Source organism: Natrix helvetica (genome assembly GCF_964273705.1).
Source record: "Natrix helvetica genome assembly, chromosome: W".
Lineage (NCBI taxonomy): Eukaryota > Metazoa > Chordata > Lepidosauria > Squamata > Natricidae > Natrix > Natrix helvetica.
In genome coordinates this window covers 71,951,626-71,956,960 of record NC_138555.1, presented here as the reverse complement: position 1 = coordinate 71,956,960, position 5,335 = coordinate 71,951,626, and the positions used below count along the sequence as shown (strand labels likewise).

At 41.4% G+C, this 5,335-nt stretch overlaps 1 long non-coding RNA gene across 1 annotated transcript; it reads left to right on the top strand.

Annotated features, from left to right (window-relative positions):
• The first annotated feature begins 1,199 nt into the window (after positions 1-1,199).
• LOC309400842 lies at positions 1,200-2,940 on the top strand. The gene is made up of 3 exons (XR_014176724.1): positions 1,200-2,242; positions 2,345-2,431; positions 2,560-2,940. It is a non-coding gene; the product is annotated as an uncharacterized lncRNA (long non-coding RNA).
• Positions 2,941-5,335: the final 2,395 nt, after the last annotated feature.

Below are 5,335 nucleotides of genomic sequence, written 5' to 3'. Positions count from 1 at the left end.
GTGATAAGAAGAAAAGCATACAAATGTCCCTTTGAAGTATATCTTTAACCAGAGAAAAGTGAAAATGAAACATTATTGTGAATCTATGCTTAATCTTGTAAAAACCTTCCAAGCAAGAGCAGCAGTGTTTGTCAGCTGGAGATAATGGCACAACTTCAACAGCAGAAAGAAACTTTAAGCCTGCAAAAGATATTCTTCGAAATTCAGAAATTATCAAACACATTTGAGAGGACAGAGAAGAAGTTGGAAGACTTAGAGCATCTAACAGTAAAATATGATGAAGAAGTTGGAGATGTTTATCAAGTGAAAAAAGTGGAGGTTAGAATCCTAAAAACCGAAGAGGAAAATGACCATAAAGAAATTAAATCTGCTGATATTTATGGTGATTGGTTTGTTTCTGGAAATGGAAAGAGTGGAATATTGAAAGAGGAATTAAATGGAGTGGAACTCTACCCCAGATGGCAAGATACAGAAGAAGAAAAAACAAAAGAATGTATGGATTTAAAGAGAGAAACTTTGTTAGCAACATCATTGAAAACACCACTGACAGTAGTAAGGAGTACATACCGAATTTTGAGTATTTAGCCCCGCCCCTTTGTTATTGTTTATGTTTTTAGCCCCGCCCCTTTTGTGACGTGTTATGTTATGGTTCAACCCTTTTGTGACGTGTTTTGTTTACAGGGTAACCCCTCCCCTACCTGCCCCCACCCCCTAACCCTAACCCCACCCCCTGCCCCCACCTCCTAACCCTAACCCTAACCCCACCCCCTGCCCCCACCTCCTAACCCTAACCCTAACCCCACCCCCTAACCCCTAACCCCTAACCCCTACTTCCTCATCCCTCCCTCCGCCCTTCCCAAACCCCTCCTTACCTTGGAGGTTTATAACGTCATATCCGTCAGTCTTCCCGGAACTCCTTTTTAAAGGATATACTTTAATATCACAGCGAGACAAGCATCAACGATGCAAAACCCTACTCTCTCGGTAGCACAAATGTAAAAAACAAAACAGATGTAAAAAAAAAACACGCGCGCACCCGTTGCGGGCCCGGTGGACCGTCAAACGGGTTCACTGTAACAACAAGCACGACAGACCCACAATCCCTTTCAGCATGAATAATTGTGACGTAGTAATCATTCGACAGAGAAGCTTCTCATTGGTCCATAATTGTAGAGCCGAAGTATGACAGCAACAAGCAATGTCGTTTAGCTGCTCTGCTTCACGGGGATGTAAAAAGAAAAACACTATATTTGCAAAAGAAAGAACCGCTTTTCTTGTATGTGAGTTAATTGTTTTACAAGGGCGGAGACAAAATGAATGAGGAAACGGGATCTGTGGGGGGAGAGAGGATTGGGAAGTGTTAGCATGAGAATAAAGGTTTCTCAAAAACTCTGCTTTTTACACAGAAGGGGCTAGAAAGCAATATCAAAGCAAAGTAAGAGAACCGTGATATGAGGGCTTTTTACAGAGCTGTAAAAAATAAAATACTATATTTGCAATAGAAAAAATCAACTTGCTTGTATGTTTGTTATCTACTGTACAAGGGGGGATGCAAAAGAAGGGCTTTACAGAGATGTAAAAATAAAATACTATATTTTGCAAAAGAAAGAACCAAATTGCTTTTATGCTTGTTATCTACTTTACAAGGAGGGAGGCAAAAAGAGGGGTTTTACAGAGATGTAAAAATAAAATACTATATATGCAAAAGAATAAAGCAACTTGCTTGTATGTTTGTTATCAGCTTTTTTGCACAGAACAGGTTGTATAAACTGCACAAGAACATGTCGAGGCATGTCCCCGGAGAAGGGGCGGGGAGGCGTCTGGTGGACATGCGCAGTAGGTACAGAGGCAGAGATAACACGTGCGAGGCCCATGACTAAGACGTATTGAGGTCCAGGAACAGGCTGGGAATAAAAAGAGGGGCAAGGTTGCTTTTTAGCTGCTGAAGACGCAGGACTCTTAGAGCTCAACATGGAGTCTGACAAAGGGAATAATAAAAGCATTGCAGATCCTTCTACGCCAAGGGCCGAGGGAAGGCCTCTTTTGAAAGAGTGCCATAAAATATGTTGCACAGCGTTTGCTGATGAACTAGAGTTCTTCAGACCTATTTTGTTTGGATGTCGGCTGGCCTGTTGTAACGTGAAGGACTGTGAAGACAACGCAGGCCTAGATGTATGTTGTCGCAAGGGCCCTGTAATGGCTAAGAGAAGCAATTTATCACAGGAACAGGCAACTGGAAGTTGTAAGTAAAATATCATTTATATATTCATGGGTCTGTGTGGAGTTATACCGGGGATAAACTGGGTATCGCAGGGATAGGTAATGAATTAATTTATTTTTCCAGGGTTTGTACCGGGGTGTGACTATAACAAGACGGTCTCCTTAATAACAAGCATATCAAGCGATGAAGAATCTGCAGAGGGTTGCAGAGGTAAATGAAAAAACTAAATAGACTTTTTACTAAGGGTACTGATGTTAATTGTATATGATAAAGGGAGGGCTGTAATGGGGAGAACAGGGGCTCTCTTTAGTAACGGGATATTTTTTATATTTAACCAGAGGAGGCTCCTGGATATAGCCATGACATGTGCTTAAGAAGTAATGCAAGGGAGGAAGCATCTGCAGAGAACTGTCGGAATTGTCGGAGCCCTACACTGTGCGTTAACCGAACTTGCCCTGAGGATATTAATGGTGATGTTAAAGGCGCTATTATGAAGAGGAGTGATTACCCCATTTATTTACCAGTGGCTGGTAATAGGTTTCTTTCAAACAAAGATAACAGTAATGTAGGATGCCCGTGTGGAGGTATTGATTGTATCTGTACGGCAACTACAGAGTTTGAAGATGAAGATGATGAGGATGATTACTATTATGATAGCTCTGATGAAGGTTATTATACTGCTGGCAAAGATGATGTGACCATATTGTAAATTACAAATAAAAGGTTTATGCTAAAGAGCAAAGTGTGTTTTATTGCGCGGGGTAACGGTGCAGAATGAAGTATAAAAATGTACTGAAGGAATTGTATTATAGACCAGAAAGTACGGGCAGCTATGGGGGTGTAAATTCACTATTTAAAGCAGGGCGGAAGAACATTAAAAACTTAACATTGAAACAGGTCAAGACATGGCTCTCCGGACAAGACGCCTATACCCTTCATAAACCCACAAGAATTAAGTTTCCTAGGAATGCAACAATAGTTTCTTGCATGGACTGTCAGTGGCAAGCGGACCTTGTGGATTTATCAGGATTTGCCTTTGAAAACAATGGCATGAAATTTATTTTAACAGTTATTGATGTACTATCCAAATATGCCTGGGCAGTCTGTTTATTTGATAAGACAGGACGGGGGGTTGCCGATGCTTTTCAGAGCATCTTCCAAACTGGTAGGGCTCCTAGAAAGTTACAGTCAGATGCTGGAAAAGAATTCTTAAACAAGCCTCTGAAGACGCTTTTGGGACGTTATGGCATACATCATTTTGTGACGCACAGTGAAACTAAAGCGGCTGTTATAGAGAGATTTAATCGCACTCTGAAAAATAAAATCTGGAGATATTTTACAGCTAAAAACACTCACCGGTATGTGGACGTTTTACCAGCTCTCATGCAGGGGTACAATAGTTCGTACCATAAGAGTATACAGACGGCCCCCAATACGGTAAACAGGTCTAATGAAAAAGACATTTGGCTACGTCTATATGGAAGAAGTTTAAAAGCAGATGGAAAGTTTAAAAACTTTAAGGTGGGGGATCATGTTAGGATATCCAGACTAAAGGACAAGTTTGAAAAGGGTTATCACCAAACCTTTACAGATGAAATATTTATTGTCAAAGAACAGGTACCAAGAGGTAAAAGAACTGTATATAGATTAATGGATTATGCAGAGGATGACGTCCAGGGTACTTTCTACCCAGAAGAGATGCAAAAGATACCTAACGATCAAGATCGCATCTATAGAATTGAAAAAATAGTCCGAGAAAGAGGGAGGGGTAAACAAAGAGAAATCCTAGTTAAATGGGCCGGATGGCCAGAGAAGTTTAACAGTTGGATTAAAGAGCGCGAAGTGCACCATCTTTGACATGGCTGGTTTCTATATTACACTACCCAGCAACGCATCATCGGTAGCGTTTCCAAACAACAAAAGTTCTAACTTTACTGTAAGGTTAGCAAAAGTGTTAGAGTTGCAGGGGTCATGGGAAGTAGGATTGGTGGAGTTACAATACCCACACACTTGGAATACAATAAATGCAAACGAATATTTTGAAATCGCCAATGAGAGAAAAAAATGGCATTTTTCTTTTAAAGCCGGTCACTATTCAAACATACAGCAAGTGATAAAGCATATGAACAAGAGTATGGCGCAATCTGAAGAACCACCGCAGGTGATTGTGAAGTATGACACAATTGAACGGAAAATCAGAATTAAAGGGGCTGGGGCCTATAGCATACTAGTCACCGAAGGACTTGGCAGGGTATTAGGACTACAGCCACAGGTGCGTACCAAAAAAAGCGACTTTGATGTGGACATTACTGCGGGTTTCAACACTCTGTATATTTATACAGATATCGTGTGTCCTCAGATAGTGGGTGACTATTACGTACCATTACTACGATGTCTACCTGTACGTGGTAGGGACAATGAAATAATCACAACAATCTATGACCAACCGCATTATGTAACCGTCAACAAACATTACATTGACACGATTACTGTAGAAATCAAAACGGACCAGAATGAAAACATAGCTTTTAACCATGGTAAGGTCATTGCTAAGCTTCATTTCAGGCCTCAGAAAAGTGAAGGATGGTCGTGATAAAGAAGTGCGGGAGCCCTCAAGCCTATGTAGACTACTACAGGGCACAGGCGGGAAATGGGCTACCCGGGTTTCGAGGAACCCCTTTATGTACGGTACAGGTATAGGGGGCCTGTTCCGGGGACTTTTTCGAAAAGGCGATGCCTTTACTGAGGAGAGGACTAGAAATCCTTAAACCTCATATGAAAGCGGCTGCTAAAAACATTGTTAGGGATGTGTCAGGACGGCTTGTATCACGTGTTGTCGGGGTTGGACAGGAGGGTTCCGGTATGGCTGTAATCAGGAAGAAGCATACTGTAGGACCACCTATGCCACCTAAAAAGAGGAAGGTTGTGAAAAAGCAACGTCATACAAAGAGGAAGCGTTCACAAGGAAGGAAGCGCAGTGACAAACAGAACATCTTCTAAGATAAAATGGCTTTTATCCACGAGGCTTCAGAGGAATGTGTCAAATCAGAGCTAGACCTTTTTCAATTGGCACCTACGCAAACAAGCATTGAAAACTGCACGTACATCGAGATT